The following is an 18,751-nucleotide window of genomic DNA, read 5'->3' on the forward strand; positions in this document are numbered from 1 at the left end:
AGATATAGTACCTTGATGGTTAGGGATCCTAGCTGCTTGCACAAAGTTCGAAGGTTCGATCCCTAGTAGTAGTGACCGAGACAAATCATCTCGTCTACCTCCAGGTTTAAAAAATCTTGAACACCGTCATCATTCACTAAAGAGTCATTGGGGTGTTTGCTTGACGTATTGCTCAGCCCGCAGTCAGATGTGCCAGCATTTCAATAACCTGAGGCCAACAGCGGCCCTTCTCATCTCATGATGCATCGGATGCTACAACTCCAGCCTGTAAAACCCGATGCTCGTCGTGGAACTCATATTAGATCAAACGCACATCAGCAGCCCTGATTTGGACACCCTCACTGGGTCTTTAAGTAAGAGAAATGTCCTGAATGTCTTGCTAAATACAAAGTATAAATTTAGTCCTCCTATACAGGCCAGTTTTATTGTGGCACATATTTTTCTGGAACAACCCTTAGGATGGTGATGAAAGCGAGGAAAGGTGCAGTTCTCTTATTATTTCAGGATCTGATGATTTAATGCACAATCAAACTAATTAAAATGAAAGCTCGAGGCGTTACCCTGAAAGTCTTGTCGCTCTCTCTCTTTCGGTATCTTTCTCATTCCCCTTGCATACTACAAAATCTTTTGCAAAAAAATAACTTATTTTCATTCATTTGAAACAGTGACTTTTTGCATCGGGTGACAATAGCACTAGCCGTATAGCGCAGCTTTTTTTACTCTCAATAATCTAGTGTGACCCTAAAAAAATAAAAATGACATTGTGATGTGGAGAGATACATTTTTAGAATATATTATCTCAATATTTATTATGTTATTATATATAGTTTTACTGTATATACATAGTATATAATAGCAGTATAATGTGTGTGTGTGTATATATAGTGCATTACAAAACATGAAATGTATACATATATAAAAAATAGTTTTTTTAAGAACATATGCTAGTATATATTAACATAGCAACATATATAGTAGTGTATGTATACTATATATGTTTTTATATTATAAAAGTATATGTAATTGCAGTCAAAATCATATGTTACTAAACAAATATGGCTCAGACCTGACAAACCTGATGTAATCCGTTTGACCTGGGGGAAGGAGTTTCCAGACTAATTGTGGTATATGTTTCACGGCCCTGTTCCACTTACCAATCCCCCTGAACAGGAGAGGCAAATCCCCCTCTGTTTGATCATTTAGCTGCTTGCTGTGCCGCTGTCTGGAGAGGACCATCGTAACCCACTTACCGGAACTGATCTTCCCCTACGGGCACAGTCAGAACCACCGCGCATCTCAGTGTGTGCTGACACCGTGACCGCGCATGCGTGAACGTCTATGCAGTGTGTAATAATCAGATACCGCTGCTTGAAATGTTTTGAATATTTTCGATATGTTGACTGCATATCATCCGTTCCAATGCGTGAAACTCAATATTTCGCTTTAGCATCGGACACTTTCTGTACGCTGCTTTGTGTCGAAGTCCACAAGGTTTGAGGGTTACGTCGCTGAGAGCTGACATTGCAGATTTGGTTTGATAAATGAGAATTTTTGAGTGAATCAATGCAGTCTGGAGCTGTCATCCATTTTGTGTCAAGCAGTCATCAAAACTGCAGTATGGGTTAGATTTTTGAGTCCAATATCTGAGTCTAAGCAGTTCTGACCACCATTTATCTTTCTGTAGTTATCTTTTGTACTTTGTGACATATAGTCAGAATTACTTCTTAAAGGGATGGTTCATCCAAAAATTTAAATTATCCCATAATTGACTCACCCTCAAGTCATCCTAGGTGTATATGACATTATTATTTCAGATGAATACAATTGGAGTTATATTTACAAATGTCCTGGCTCTTCCAAGTTTTATAATGGCAGCCCAAAAAAGTGCATCCACCCATTATAAAAGTAATCCACACGGCTCCGGGTGGTAAATAAAGGCTTTCTGAAGTGATTTTAGGGGTTGTTTTAGTAATATATCCATATTTAATTGTTATCCATATCCATATTTTTGTGTAGTAAAATATCAAGCTACCGGCGGACCACCTTATTCAACTTAAAAAGAAAGTGTAACGCCTGTTGCAGTTCTGGCAACCCGGATGCAGAAATACTACTGACTCATGATTGGTCAATAGCTTCATTGACCAACCAGCTTCAGGCCAAAACACAACATGTCAACATCAACATCAGCTGAGGGCTGCAACAACAACTTTTAAATGACAATATCCTGGCCGGAGATTTCAAGTATTTGAAATTAACATGATTTCTTATGTCTAGTGACATATCAGGGCCATTTTATGTTTAATTGAAATCCATTTCTTACATACAGTTCCTTTAATAAATCATGGGGTCATTTTTATATTTGGGTGAACTATTCCTTTAAGTTTTAGTGAGGAGATCTAGAGCAACATCCAGAATGGTAGTGCAGCATTGAGGTGAAAGATCTGGGCTGGTAACTCAAAGGTTGCAGTTTCGAACCCCACCAAGATTGATCCATGAACTATCATCATGTTTACTAGACCTGCATGAGTAATCATTAAGAGATTGAGATCTGGATTCAAACACCTGCGTGATCTTAAATCACAAAGAAATATTCAGATCTGTGTTCATGTGATTGCAGAGCCAGAGAGAGCAGTTGTCATGTACAGTCATAAACAGTCTTTTAAACCACACAGTATCATTACAAAAGTGCTGGGATACAAGTTTATAGTTTGGATATAAACTCTGATGTCTATGATAGTGTTTAGTGACATTGTTACACCAGTGGGTGGCAAGAAGTGACTGAATGTATTTGTATGAAATATAAAATTGTATTATAAAAATGTATTTGTCATTGAATCATTCATTCAAGCGATTCATTCAGTAATGAAACAAGCAGAGTCTTTGAGTGAGTCATTGAATCGTTTTAAATAATTAATTCAAATTAATTAAATGAACGTCAGCAATTTGAATTTGTCAGAACCTCTAGTAAATTACATATTTTGTTTAGTTGTCTGTTCAGAATGATGGGAGAATCGCAATCTCTACTTAAAACAAAAAAATGCATTTATTCTCGGCAGCTCTCATGTTTACCTAACCTATTTTACAAGAAAAGGCATTAAAAACCCATTTTACTCATGGGCAATGTGACATTTTTGAGGAAAGGCAGGCAGGATTGTATCCATTGGAAATTATTTGGATTGTGAAAACTGGACATTATAATATATGATGTTATATGCTAAATGATAACCATTTTTTCTCTACAAATGTTATTATTTGCTATTTATAATTGTAAGTGAATACAGTAATTGTTAGTAAAACAGATACTTAAAACAATGGCTTAATAGCTGTTTGTCAGGTAAATGCACAAAGAAAGTAAATCTGGTCTATTCTGTCGTCGTGTTGACTTTAAGGCTGGTTGTGACTGTTGTTTATTGACGTCCTTAGCAGAAATGTATTTTATAGGTTCTGCACTAGGTTATGACAGGTTGAGTATTTTGACACAGAATGGAGGCGCACAAACAATAAGTCAGTCATCTGTAACGTCTTCGCGAAGATGCTGTGTGTTTGCTCCTCTGTTTGTTTATGTGCCTGCGAGAGAGACAAATAAGTTGTCTCACATTAGACAAGTGTTAACGGTGTGTAATTCCCAGCAGGTGTTTGTCCACGGTTCAACAGTTTCATTCTCACCTGCCTAAATGTCCTTCAGCTTAGAAATCACAAGACTCGCACCTCTGTCCCTCTCTCTTCGCCATTCCTCACCTCATCCAGTTTTCACTCCTGATGGACATTTTCTCATTTAAGATCACTGATCCAGCGTTTCGAAATACCAGTATGTTAAAGCGGCAGAAGACAGCCACATCCAGGCTGCTTTCATTTTTAATTGGTAGGGTCATACCAATTTAACCGGGCATGCTCCATCTATTTTAAGTGGGTGTGCACAATATATCTATCCCATTTGGCCAACATTTAATGTTTTTTGTTCATTGTATATCGACCAGTATTGTAGATTGGTATTGTATTTTAATTTAATTTGTAATATCATCAGATAACCATTAGCTGTGTTTATATGTAGCCGTATAATCCGATCGTAACCAGACTAGTAGTACAATCAGAACAAGAAAGTCACATGAAACCACGTCAGTCGGAATAAATTGGCCAGATCTGATTGAAATTTCATTTTTTTTAAATCCCATAAACACACTAAACCTTTTGGAAAGCTTTCCCAAAAGAGTTGAAGCTGTTAGAGCTGCAAAAGCTGGTCCAACTCCATATTAAACCCTACCGATTAATAATGGGATGTCTTTAAAGTTCATGTGCATGTAAATGCAGGCGTCCCAACTTTTGGCAATATGTATATAAATGTGTGTATATATGTCTACCAAAATTAGCTGTGCCTTTTGGCAAGACAGGTATAACTACTGGACAAATCAGGTAGACCTAGTGGGCAAACGTCACCACATTTCACTTAATATTCATGAGCCAAGCAAATTTGCCAAGCCTGATTTTTGTTCCCAGATCCATGGTTTTAGGATATCATTTTTTAGTTTTGTTGTAACTGATGTTTATTTGATGGCTGTTAAGATCATGAGTCATGTTGCTTCTTGAGTGCTGACGTTTTGTCGAATATTCTAGTCATTTATCTTGAATTTCCACAGACGTCTGGAATTAAAACGCTTGACAACGAGTCTTTACCCTCCTCTCGTATCCTGCTATTCTGTCAGTAGGTTTGGTCGTAGCATGAACCATGGGCGGAGAGGGAGGAGGAGGAGGAGGGGGGTAACCTGTCATGCATATTTCATGGGGCGGCTTGTTAACCTGACAGAAGGATCTTATATCTGACTGACAGCATTGGGGAGACTCTTCGTGCTCATAATGCATTAACATATCGTAAAGCCGTCTTCCCGCCATCTTTTATTCATCGCTAACTCTAAACGCTTGTTGACCGCGCTAAAACCGCCACAGCTCTCTTCACAGCTGTCCAGGGCTGACTGAAAAACCAACCGCAATTAACTTCCCAGCGGCACAGACCCTGACATGCACACATATAAGAAGTCCCGCATCTATCTGCTTGTGGACCAATGGTATGAGTCAGCGGGAAGGGAAGGTCGCAGATTGTTGCATGTGTATTTTTGATAGAGACACCTCTCATTCTGTGACAGCCTGGGTCAGAGGTCACATTTTCACTGTTTGACTGTGATATTTGGTCACTTTAATATGAGATGTTAAATTCATTCATTTTAAATACTATATAATTCAATATAATGGCATATTTTAGTCAACGATAATAACATTTTAGTTGTTGTTTTTTTTGTTGGTTGTTGATTTCCAAAATGATGACAATGTATCAAAATAGTTTCATTTATTAGTTTATGTAACAAACAAATAAAAGATTCATCAACATGAACAAAACAACACCACTAAAAACTGTGGCCATTGAGAATTGTGCTGAAGTATTGGCTGCTTTTTGGAAGTTACTTAATTTTTGAGAATGACTAGCACTTAAATTCATTCACTTAATTTTAACTGTATGTAAGAAATGTATTTCAATTAATCATAAACTGGCCCTGATATGTCACTTGACATTAAGAAATCATGTTCATTTCAAATACTTCTATCACTGACAACAGTAGTCCGGCAAGGATATTGCCATTTAAAAGTTGTTGTTGCAGCCCTCAACTGATGTTAATGTTGACATGTTGTGTTTGGGCCTGAAGCTCCGCCCTCCACCTATCGACCAATAACGAAGTCAGTAGTGTTTCTGCATCCGGGTTGCCAGCTCTGCTCTATTTACCACAGCAGCAGCTACAAACGATCCTGCTGTATCCTGCAGCCAATCTGGCAACCTCGAGTCAGGGGGGAGGGGGAGGGGGAGAGGGGATACATCACTCTACAGTCATTTGAGTGATTGCAATACCAGATTTGGTCACAATCTTACATACACTTCATTTAATTGTTTGCTCAAAATGTAAGTTGTGGTATGTATTGTGGATATAACTGTTATTTTAGTATTTATACACTTACAGCATTATTCATATTTTAGGTTATGTTTTCAGATCAATTTCGTTATAGCTTTATTTTAACTTTAATATCAGTTATAATATTTGTCGAATTATTCTATGTAAAGGGTCCTGCACACTGTGCGATTTTTCAAAATCCTTTGCGAATGTCCCTTGTCAGACTGTACGAACATGATCGCCATGTCACACTGTAAGATCTCAGTTGACATTAATGTCAGACTGCACGATAGTGAAGGCGCGCTAAAAACGGACGCGCGCAAGAAAACTCACCCAGAGTTTTATATCATCAATGAATGACGCGTTCAGTGACAGTAGGCTGCATTACACACGGGACTGAAATGCTGGCTACAAAGAAATCTCTAGCACTCGTTTTGGTCATAGTTTGTCTTGAAAAACGGAGATATTTGACTGTCGTCGTAGGAGAAGTCACACTGCAGGATTCTGTGCCAAATCTTCTGACACTGCCAGAATTTCGTCTGAGGTAAAATTTGATCGCAGCGCTCATTAATCGGCTGCCGGTGAACATGTCAAACTAACGACCAAAGACGTCAAATTTTAGCCTAGGATCTGAGGAATCTTTTAGGATTTCCTAAATTTGTCTCAGACGACCAAATCGTGGCCAAAATCACAAAGTGTGCACCCGGCTTAAGTCAGGGATCAAGGAAACTAACTTTTTTGAAAACATTTTTTATTTAATTAATTTTTTTATTGTTTGTTTATTTTTTATTTATGGGTATGTGAATTTATGTAATATGTTAGGTTGTGTTATGTTATACATTACGTTACGTTACGTTACGTTATTTTATGTTATATGTATGTTATGTTATTTGTTATACGTTATATATTGTTATATTTTATGTTTTATTTATTTTTATTCTTTATTTTAATAGTTTTAGTTTATAATAACAACTGATCTAAATAGGGTAGGTTTTGGTGAGGAAATGAAAGTGTTTGGCACTGGTGTTGTCAAGCGCTTTTGGCACTTTAATAACTTGCAAAACTTCGGGAGACAAACATTGGCTGTGACCGTGCATGCGCCATTTTGAGACCATTTAACAAACTGATTATGTGAATCACTTTAAACATTTTCTTCTAAAAACAATGTTAGTACAGTAATGTCTTGCAGAGTTATTTTTTAGCATCAAAAGTTTTAATCAATGGTCTTATTGTTGATTAAAATAAAAAAATAAAAACTTTGACAACTGACTTTTTGTCAGTAATTTTATTGATGAGATTAACTCTGGCGAGAGCACTGATAATTTACTCTGAGCAGAAACCGAGAACTTGACAGCATAGTGCCAGTAATGTGATGTGAAAGATCAGTTAGCATAACAGGATTAAAGATGATATCAATACTGAAATACTCTCGAGATGGACTGATTATGAGGGTTACTGTTTGTACAAACCATGAAACCACTTGATTTTCTATTACAGCTTCACTAACAGTGATTTAAAAAAAAAAAATGTTTTAGTGCAAAGCTGTTAATAGGCAATGCGCTTAAAAATATTTTATGAAGACGTAAAAAATTTGTCAATTGTGTGTGTGTGACTATAGATCCAAATAACACTGCACACACTGCAAGTGCGTGACAATTGCTTTGTGTGAGAAACAGACCAACATTTAAACCACTCTTCACTGAAATGCTTCCTTGCTGTTGTAGCTCTCAAATCTCAGTTGCAGTTAGTTTGAATATGGGAGAAAGCTCGATTGGGGAGTTCTGAACACTAATGCTATGAGTTTCTGTAAGTTAAATCCACTGTGCATGTTTCCACAGACAGACTCTTTCCTTTCCATATTTTCTCTAATTATATTCATGCATTGCTGCAAAAGAACTGACACCAGAACTTTCCCATAATGCCCATTACAGTCCTGCAGTTTAAAGAGTCAGCAGGTGCCCACTCTCTTTGAATCAACTATGATATTTTAATGCCGAAATAAGTTTATTAATTGACATTTTAGTTTTTTTGTTTTTGTGGTAGTATCTTCTGAAGCTCTGTGTTTGTTCGATTGTGTGCTCAACACGAGTACTGTGAGCACTAGCAGCAGTTGTTTACCTGTAGTTAGATCACCATATTATGAGAGTTATTGTTCGTACAAACCATGTAGCTAAATTCAGTGTGTGTACTTGTTTATATTACATACATTGTAGGGACCAAATGTATTGATTGTAATATAACTATATTGCAATCAAATGGATTTAATACATTATAATTTTATCATAGTAGTATTGTCTGGCACGAAATGAACAATTTACTACAACAAATCATATAAAAATGTGTATATATATATATATATATATATATATATATATATATATATATATATATATATATATATATATATATATATATATATATATATATATATATATTTTTTTTTTTTTAAAGCCATTTTAAACTTTGCCATCATTTACCACTCATTTAAAGTTAATCTTTAAAAACACTATTCATTTAATGGCACTGTTCTTTAGAAAATGTGTTATACATTTTAATATGATGTCTAAATTCACTTGTAGCATTTAAAATAATTTATTTTAGTGTTTTTTTATGCTATTTGTTTAGATAAAATAGAATAGAATTTTAATATCGGCCATTTATCCGTTGTCAGCAATAACACGAACAGTAAAGAACTGAACAGTGAAGCTCATTTGATCCTTCTAATACTCTTTCATTGGGATGCCTAGGAACCAACAGTCCTTTGACTAACTTCAGTGTGTGTGTGTGTGTGTGTGTGTGTGTGTGTGTGTGTGTGTGTGTGTGTGTGTGTGTGTGTGTGTGTGTGTGTGTGTGTGTGTGTCTGTATTTGTGTTCTTTATCTCTTGGTTCTGGGGGTTTTAAAGGTTGAGAGCAGTTCCATCACTCCTCATTAGTTTGGGCTCACAGACAGGAACTCCTGCTAGAGTTTATCAATAAAAGGCCACGTTAACAGCCCAAACTCAGCACAGCCTTTCTGTTTACTGTTCACGCCGGCTTAGAGAGTGCTGGGTAACTCTCAACCGAACAATGAATGTTTCATAAAACATTAATCTTGTAGATTATCTAATGTAGCATGACTGTACATGTACAGAAGGAGTGGTAAAGCCTGCTGTGATTGGCCGTCTCATGTCTTGCGCAGTAATGGGGTCGCTCGGTCCTGCAGATCTTGTTGATAATGGGGGCGTCAGGGGAGAGATCAGTTATGAGCCGCTTCGCCGCCCGTTCGCCATCCGTCTTCATTATTGTCATTTACTCTCATTTAGCTAGTGCATGGATTTCCGTTGGTCCTGTCAGCGTGGATAGTGTTTTATACTGAGATGAGTCTAGTGATTGTGTATTTGTGCTGAAAGAAATTTAGCTGCAAGGTTCTTTGTGTTAAACAGCAGTTAAGGGTACAAAGTGTGATGTGCTTCCTCATCATTTTCCCTCTCTCTCTTTCCCTTTCTCTTCCTACATCTTTTAAAAGTACTTTTTCTTGCACAGTTTTCACATTGTTCTACCACAACCCTGCTAGCGCTAGTAGGAGAGTACTAAACTAAACTTAGCTTAAACGTATCTGAAAGTGAGAGTGAATTGGGACAGTTTGTTTATTTAATTAATCAGAAAGTCTGATTTGCTTTAGTGTATTGTTTTGTTAAACAGTTTATGTAAATTCATCAGAAATGTCTAAAAAAATAATAATAAATTGGTTCGTTTGTGATTGAATCTGCATTGCTTTTGTACTAATCTGATGATCTGAATCTGATTTAAATGTTGTACATTAAAAAAATTATTTTAAATATTGTATTTTATTGTAATATCTAAATTATATTTGTAAGTATACACGATATAAGTTCATTATCTAATTTTGTGTGTGTGTGTGTGTGTGTATTTAATGTGTATATATGAATTATATAATGTACATACATACATACTTATGTTATCATAATAAAAAAAGTACAACTATGCAATATGCTTACACAATTTTTAAGAAATATTTTAAATGAAGGGTGAAGATATCTTTTGGCCACTACTATATAATACGCATACAGTATATAATTATATATAAATAAATTCTTATATTTAAGATAACAGAAGCTATATATTATAGGTTTTACATCATTTACATAATTTTTATACTGTACATTTTCCAGCGTCAGGCATGGCATTTAAATCCCAGGTTTAAGCTATTTCAATTTAGACCGTGTTTGCCACTGCTGTATTGAGATCCATGAGTCTAAAGCTTGTTTACCTGATCTCATTCTCTATAATCTCAGATCTCATGTAATGCAATAGCAGCTGGAACATCAATTACAAATTACCTCCAACCTCAATGACCGATCAATGATTCACAAGTCACCCACACATTTATCATTAATTCATTCCCTCTCACCTCTGACATACCTGAACATGCTTTAGAAACCACTATGTGAAAAACACCGTCTCTGACACACTCACACACACACACTTATGACCGGCCACCCTGACTGTGTTAGACACTCTTGACTTTAACTGAGATTAATTATCCCATGTGTAACTGGAGCACTCGCAAGAAAAAGACAGTCTCTGGCTGCGTCTGGGAGCAGCTTCTGTAGATTTTGCTGTCCCGGTCCACTTTTAATTGGCTGTAAATGATGAGGAAAGCAGATAAATGGGGAATAAATCTGTATGTTTACTCTGTAGCCGCTCAGCACTGCATTGCTGCTGTGGTAACATGTTTTTTTAGACCAGGGCAAGATTTTCCCATCCTTACCAGACAACAGTTTTGAAGGTATGCTGTTATATGACGATATAAAGAGTGAAATCGCAGATTTATATGACACTTTCCCTTTTAAAGATGCAGCAACATTAGCTCTGCATTTATCAGGAAATATCTTTGTTCTCTTTCCAGCTGATGTAACATGTTATTAAATAGTATCTTTCCCTCCTTCTTTTTAATCGGATGCCAATATGTCATGACAAATACAAATATTTCAATAGGTTTTAGATGCTGATATCTTCAAATGCATGCATTCTGACTTATTTACACTGTTAAAATTGGATTATCATGCTAAAGATGGCCAAAATTTTAAAAATCGAGTTAAACGTATGACCAAGTTTTTCTATGCCAAATACACTCCTTCAGTTCAAACTAGTTTCTGAACTTTTTTTTCTGATATATGGCCCCGTATGACGTCATAAAGGGCAGAAATCCTTGTATGGGCACAATCCGGAAGAGTGTGCGCACATCTACCAGAGCAAGAGTGAGAGCACGTCCATCAATGTGCTTTGTTTGAGATACTGAAGCCGTTGGCAGCGCTGTCATTTAGCTTTTAGACCATAAAATCAACAGTGTCACTAAAGAAGTGTGTGTTTCTGGTTCTGAAGGAAAGAAATTCCAGCTTCCTAAAGAACCCAGCCTCAAAGAAACCGTGGATGCAGAAACGGAGTTGTGTAAATGTGTTTGTTTGTTCCCGGTCATGAGTCTGAACCACATAGTGGACAGTTCATTGGCCCATTCCGTGGCTACTTTACAGATAAAAAAAACTAACTCTTTTTTTCAATTTCTAAAAAGTCCGCAAAACAAGAGCAAAACAAATCAGTAAAGAAATAAGTTGCCTCAGTTGTTTATACAGTTTAGTGGACAAAGTACAAAAATGTATTGCAGAATGCTGCAGTTGACCAATCAGAATCAAGTATTCCAGAGGTGTTTTATGTCATTCATCACTGTTTTTGATTTATGTTGTCAGCCATCGCACAGGTTGAAAGAGTAGTTTTTAAACACTTTGTGAATCAGTATGATTCATTCAGGAGTCAGACATCAGTCATTTAAAAAGGCTTTGAGACGAGTATTTGACATTATAGAGTTTGGTTGTTGGACAGGATTCTGACTCAGTCTTTGGTCAGTTGATGACAGCATTACAGGACCTTCATGGCTTGATCTTTAGACATTGTGTTAGATGCGGTGGGAGTTCCTCTGAGTGTTGTCTTCCTGACAGAGGGTCCGTCAAGCCTGCGGGACACTGACAGAGAGAGAATGGCTTTCAGATTCAGCTCACACCACCCTGCATATCAGCCTCCTGTAAAACAGCCCAATTTAGCCCTGACACCAGCGCAAACATCTACGTGCATCTGTCAACACTGATTCCTTCAGTCAGCTCAGAAATGGCTCGCAGTCTACGCACATACAAACACAACTTTCGTTTTCTTTCTTGCATGGACATACGGGCTCGATGTTCTCGGCTTTGTAAAAATCCTTTTGCCTGTGTGATCATATCAAGAGAATCAAACATGAACCCTTTTAAAGTCACCTGATCTTTGAATGAGCATGTCGTTTGGTTCTGACAGTTACAAATGTTTAATTCAAATTCTTAATTAAAAACTACAATTAATAAATAAATCAAAAAATGTTTACATTGGGAAAATTGCCTAATGTTTAGTGCCTAGTAAGACATTGAGCTGTCACCACAAATCAACAAAAATGGCAAAAAGAACAAAAATACATATAAAATGCATTTCTTTTTATTATACTCATATTTTGGAAGCCCATAATCATTCAATCTGTTATTAATTTTTTCAAGGATTATAAAAAAAAAATATATATATATATATATATATATATATATATATATATATATATATATATATATATATATATATATATATATATAAATATAAAAGTGGGTACGAAAAACCCCAAAATGAAGATTTATTAAAAAAGAAAAACTGAAATATCACATGGCCCTAAGTATTCAGACCCTTTACTCGGTATTTAGTAGAAGCACCCTTTTGATCTAATACAGCCATGAGTCTTTTTGGGAATAGTCTGCCATTCCTCCTTGCAGATCCTCTCCAGTTCTGTCAGGTTGGATGGTAATTGCTGGTGGACAGCCATTTTCAGGTCTCTCCAGAGATGCTCAATTGGGTTTAAGTCAGGGCTTGTTGTGAAGCCACTCCTTCGTTATTTTAGCTGTGTGCTAAGGGTCATTGTCTTGTTGGAAATTGAACCTTCGGCCCAGTTTGAGGTCTTGAGCACTCTGGAGAAAGTTTTCATCCAGGATATCCCTGTACTTGTCCGCATTCATCTTTCCCTCGATTGCAACCAGTCATCCTGTCCCTGCAGCTGAAAAACACCCCCACAGCATGATGCTGCCACTACCATGCTTCACTGTTGGGACTGTATTAAACAGGTGGTGAGCAGTGCCTGGTTATCTCCACACATACCACTTAGAATTAAAGGGTTAGTTCACCCAAAAATAAAATTGATGTCATTAATGACTCACCCTAATGTCGTTCCACACCCGTAAGACCTCCGTTCATCTTCAGAACACAGTTTAAGATATTTTATATTTAGTCCCACGTTTGTTTTCAAACTTTAAATAAAGAATCAAACGGTCATGAATCAGCTTATTGACTGCCACGTGTCAAACTGCTGAAAATCACATTGATTTCACATTGACATTGGTGATCCGAATCATGAATCAATCCGCTGATTCATGACCATTTTAATCTTTATTTGAGGTTTGAAAACAAACGCGGAAGAGAAGACAATGCTGAATAAATTCACATTTTTTGTTATTTTTTGACCAAAATGTATTTTCGATGCTTAAAGAGATTCTAATAACCCACTGATGTCACATATGGACTACTTTGATTATGTTTTTATTCCCTTTCTGGACATGGACAGTATAGTGTGCATACACTTAGATACGCTTTCTGACTAAATATAAAATATCTTAAACTGTGTTCCGAAGATGAACGGAGGTCTTACAGGTGTGGAACAACATTGGGGTGAGTCATTAAGACATCAATTTCATTTTTGGATGAACTAACCCTTTAAGGCCAAAAAGTTCTATCTTGGTCTCATCATACCAGGTAATCTTATTTCTCACCACCTTAGAGTTCTTCAGGTGTTTTTTTTTTAGCAAACTCCATGTAGGCTTTCATGTGTCTTGCACTGAGTAGAGGCTTCCGTTGGGCCACTCTGCCATAAAGCCCCGACTGGTGGAGGGCTGCAGTGATGGTTGACTTTCTACAAGTTTCTCCCATCTCCCGACTGCATCTCTGGAGCTCAGCCACAGTGATCTTTGGGTTCTTCTTTACCTCTCTCACCAAGGCTCTTCTCCCCCGATAGCTCAGTTTGCCCGGATGGCCAGCTCTAGTAAGGGTTCTCCTTCATCCCAAACGTCTTCCATTTAAGGATTATGGAGACCACTGTGCTCTTAGGAACCTTAAGTGCAGCAGAATTGTTGTTGTAACCGTGGCCAGATCTGTACCTTGCCACAATTCTGTCTCTGAGCTCTTCAGGCAGTTCCTTTGAGCTCATGATTCTCATTTGCTCTGGCAAGCACTGTGAGCTGTAAGGTCTTGTATAGACAGTTGTGTGGCCTTCCTAATCAAGTCTAATCAGTATAATCAAACACAGCTGAACTCAAAGAAGTTGTAGAACCATCTCAAGGATGATCAGAAGAAATGGACAGCACCTGAGTTAAATATATGAGTGTCACAGAACAGGGTCTGAATACTTAGGTATATATTTCAGGTTTTCTTTTTTAATAAATCTGCAAAAATGTCAACAATTCTGTGTTTTTCTGTCAATATGGGGTGCTGTGTGTACATTAATGAGAAAAAAAAGAACTTAAATGATTTTAGCAATGGCTTAAATTTGGCTTAATAAATAAATTGCATTTTTTTATTTTTAGTATTTTTTTATATTTACTGTATTGTATTGTATTTTGTTTTGTTTTATTTTACTTATTTCATTATTATGTTTGATTTTAATGTTATTTGAATATTTTACTCAACTTTTATATTTTTATTTTATTTATGTTTTATGTTTCATTCCGTTAGCAATAATGTGACAACGGATGAAAAGATCTTCAGCTAAATGTGGTAGATTTCCTTCAGTGTGTTAATTTATGTGTATTGTCCCTGTCAAACAGACTGGAAATATTAATATTGTTAATATTGTTGTCATTTTATTTTTTGGCAATGGCTTCTTTCTCTTTTTCCTGTAAGTGAAACCCTCTTGGTCTTATATACACTGTATTTTGAACACCAAACACTGTTTTAAACATATGAAGAGACATGCTTTACCAGCACATGCATACACTTAACAGTCAATGCTAATTTTTGGGATGTGAAGTGTGTGCATGTATATGCGTTCTTATATGGTTTATGAGGACATGGGTATTATAACATAAGATGAATTATGAGGACACATCCTATGGGTTAAAAAAAAGTTTTTTTTTTTTTTATGGAGAGTCCCTATAAACCACATGTGGGTGTGTGTTTTTCTCTTGGATGTGTGAGATAAAAAGCTGTATTGGAGGTCTCTGATATTGTCATACTCTGAGGGTCCGTGGGGGCTTGAGTAGTGCCTCCCCGCTGGGCTCTTGCCTCTGCGCCTGGCTGGGCAGCTCCAGAGGAGGCAGGAAAGAACGGGAACCTCCGTGCCCCAAGGGAAGAGCCTCAGACAGGACCACGCAGATGGACAGGCAGCTTGGTGCTTAAGAGAGATACAAAGAGACAGAATGAACGAGAGAGAATGACTGACTTGTTGATGAGAGAAGTGCTCAGTCTGTCTGCACTGACAATTCACAACACTAAAAACAGATCATGTACAAACTTAGTGGGGAAAAGGGGTTTTCATTTTTCAAACCTGCTTTGCTTTGTTCTCGGATTGTGGGGTATTGGTTGAAAAAGTGTGTAAAGAGCATTCAATGAGCTGTCACCAAAACAAAACAAAATCTGTAAATTAATAAATCTTGTCTTTTCTTTATTCTAGTAGGGACTAAGAACATTTCACCAGAGGTCATTGAGCTCCAAAAATTACCAAAAGCATCATAAAAGTAGTTTATACGACTACTGCATAAGTCCATGCATTCTGTTCCAAATCAATGAAGCCATATGAGTTGTGTTGGGAAAAGGATGACATTTTGTTGCTTATGATGACCCTCCGTCGTAGCTCAGATGTTTCACATCAATTATGTCATTTGGTTATCACAACCACACTGGCATTCTCGTCCCTTCAAATATGGCACATCAAGATGCTCAGTTTGAAGTTAAATATGTCAAACATTGTTGGTTTTGTCATTGAGATGTATTGCCGCTTTGTATTTGAAAGTATACAAGTGCAATAAATCTCATCATTGGCTGAGCTATTCCTTTAACCTCTTTAACTGTAAGTCCTTTCGCAGTAAGTAACCGCTGAATGACTGCTTACAGTAAGAATATTTAGTGACTTCCTCTTGCAATGTGATTAAAACGGTTCAAACGTTAAGAGCTGGTCCGAGAACGTCTGCTCTCTCTCCGCTCGGGCCGTGTGTGGTCCTTTGTAAATATTTGATATGAACTTTAGTCATGAATCTGAGCTGCCGCTTGACATTTCACTGCACTGCAATTAGAATTCTCCCTCAAATAGTATTCTTAATTACACTTGGGAATGTCATAGTCATGGTCCAGATATGCTTGGCGTAGAGCCGCAAACCCTGCAATCACCAGCAACTGTGTCAACATCCAATCAGGGAGAAGTATTAATGAGATAACAGAAGCAGCGGAACTGCTGTACAGATAAAGGCTGTGTTCTGAAACCCAGCATGATGCCTACATAGACAGCATTTTTAAGGAATAGTTCCCACCAAAATGGAAATTCTTGCACCAGTTACTCACCCTAATGTCATGTGTGAACACAGAACATTTTGAAGATATAATATGGAAGCGCACTTCTGCATGTTTCTGTTGATTTCACACATTTTAGTCTGGAAATACTTCAACTAGTAGCCTACAATGTGAAGTTTATGCATCACTAAACGCTAATATAATTGAGATTAAATGTTTTACCTAAAAAATTCTCATCTTAAAATCACGTTCTTCTAATTCTGAGGTAAATCCAAGGTAAACTCGCAGCGTGTCTTCCGTACTCGATGAAAATCAGAAGAATGACGAAAGACAATGAGTCTTTCCCTGCGTCCCAATTTGCATACTATCCATACTAAATAGTACTCGAAAATAGAATTAGTATGTCCCAAATCGTAGTATGTTGAAAAGAGTATTCCAAAGATGCCCGGATGGTTTACTATTTCCAGTCAGAATTTGAAGTACGGATCGATGTGCACTCTAACGGCTGATATTGCCCACAACCCATTGCGACGAGGATTCGATTAGAACTACAAACGCGGATAAAAAGCATTAAAAAACTAAAAACATGATTGATGTGTGAGTCCGACGGTTAAGTAGAGAGGTTCAGATAAAGGGGTTTGAGTGACCAACTATCAGTATTTAACCTGACAAAAATATGTTTATTCAGTGTTGTCCACATTATATTACACCCGCAGCAGCATTGTGAACTTTTGTAATGACGCGTTTGGCCATTAAGTTTTAAATGCATCATTATATTTAAACTGCAAACACACGAGAAGGGTCTCTGCATTAAACACCCACACATGGCAGAACGATGTGCGGCTACATTTCTCACCGATATGGTAGCAAATTAAACTGAATGTGGAGGATTTTAACCGTGACGAATCTGACGATGATTGACAAGGCAGATAAACGGTGACGGGATGCATGTAACTAAGAGACAGAGTCCGTTAAAGATGATGAAGTAGTATGTCCCGAAGCTTGCATACTTTTCTGCTACACACTCAAAAGTATGTACTTTTTCTTCACAAAATAAGTACATACTTTTAGGATGTAGTATAAGTAGGCGAATTGGGACGCAGCATTTGTTGTGATGTGACGGAGGCATTTGCAGGTTCGGGTTCCTTCCTCGTGGATGATTTGCATGTGAATCATTTGCGTGCGTGTGGGTGTGGTCACACTAAAGTTAATGAGGCTGCGCTGGAGAAACTGGACCTCTTGCTGTTTTCAGATGGGTTACATAAACAGAGAATATCTGTTTTTTTATATAAATTATTTAATTTAAAGGAACTGTATGTAAGATTGTGGCCAAAACTGGTACTACAATCACAATCCCCTCTCCCCCTGACTCGAGGTTGCCAGATAGGCTGCAGGAAAGTTTGTAGCTGCAGCTGTGGTAACTAAAGCAGATCTGGCAACCCGGATGCCCAAACACTACTGACTTTGTGATTGGTAGATAGGTGGAGGGCGGAGCTTCAGGCCAAAACACAACATGTCAACATTAACATCAGTTGAGGGCTACAACAACAACTTTTGAATGACAATAAAAAATTATGACCTATATGGCTTCATAATTGTTTTAAGACATATAATGATTATGACATAAAAGGAAAAAAAAAAAAAAATGTCATAATTTTCAACTTGTAGTTTAATAATTTTCAACTTCAACAATGTCGGAATGTTTTATGTTTTGATGTCATAATTTACTTTTTTCCTCATAATTATGACAATTATGATTTACCAAAGCTTGAGATTTTGTGTGTGTGTGTGTGTGGAAGAAAACTCATAATTATGATTTGTCATAACTATGACTGTTTATCTGATTTTTGACTTTTTTTTTTATCTCATATGTCATCATTTGGTAATTATGATTCACCAAATGTTTTTTTTTTCTTGTGGCAGAAATGGGCTTTCATTTTGAATTGAATTGTACAGAGGGAAAAAAAAACATTAAGACAAAATATCGTGTTTTGTGTTTCACAGAAGAAAGGTAGTCAAATAGGGAAGAAAGGTCTGTTGTAATTTCCAGTTAATATCGACTTCAAGATCTGAAAGACCCGCCTTTCAGTTAACAGATCCAATGATTTTTTGTTTTTTGCCTGATAAATGTGTGTGTGCGTGATTTTAGAACAAGCAGCTAAATTTATGATGCCATTGTTGTTTTGTTGCTCTATCTCCGA

At 36.9% G+C, this 18,751-nt stretch overlaps 1 protein-coding gene across 2 annotated transcripts in view; it reads left to right on the forward strand.

Annotated features, from left to right (window-relative positions):
* Positions 1-18,751, forward strand: part of rsu1 (Ras suppressor protein 1) — a 39,477-nt gene that overhangs the window by 19,087 nt on the left and 1,639 nt on the right. The window lies entirely within an intron of this gene.

Source organism: Pseudorasbora parva, chromosome 24 (genome assembly GCF_024679245.1).
Source record: "Pseudorasbora parva isolate DD20220531a chromosome 24, ASM2467924v1, whole genome shotgun sequence".
Taxonomy (NCBI): domain Eukaryota; kingdom Metazoa; phylum Chordata; class Actinopteri; order Cypriniformes; family Gobionidae; genus Pseudorasbora; species Pseudorasbora parva.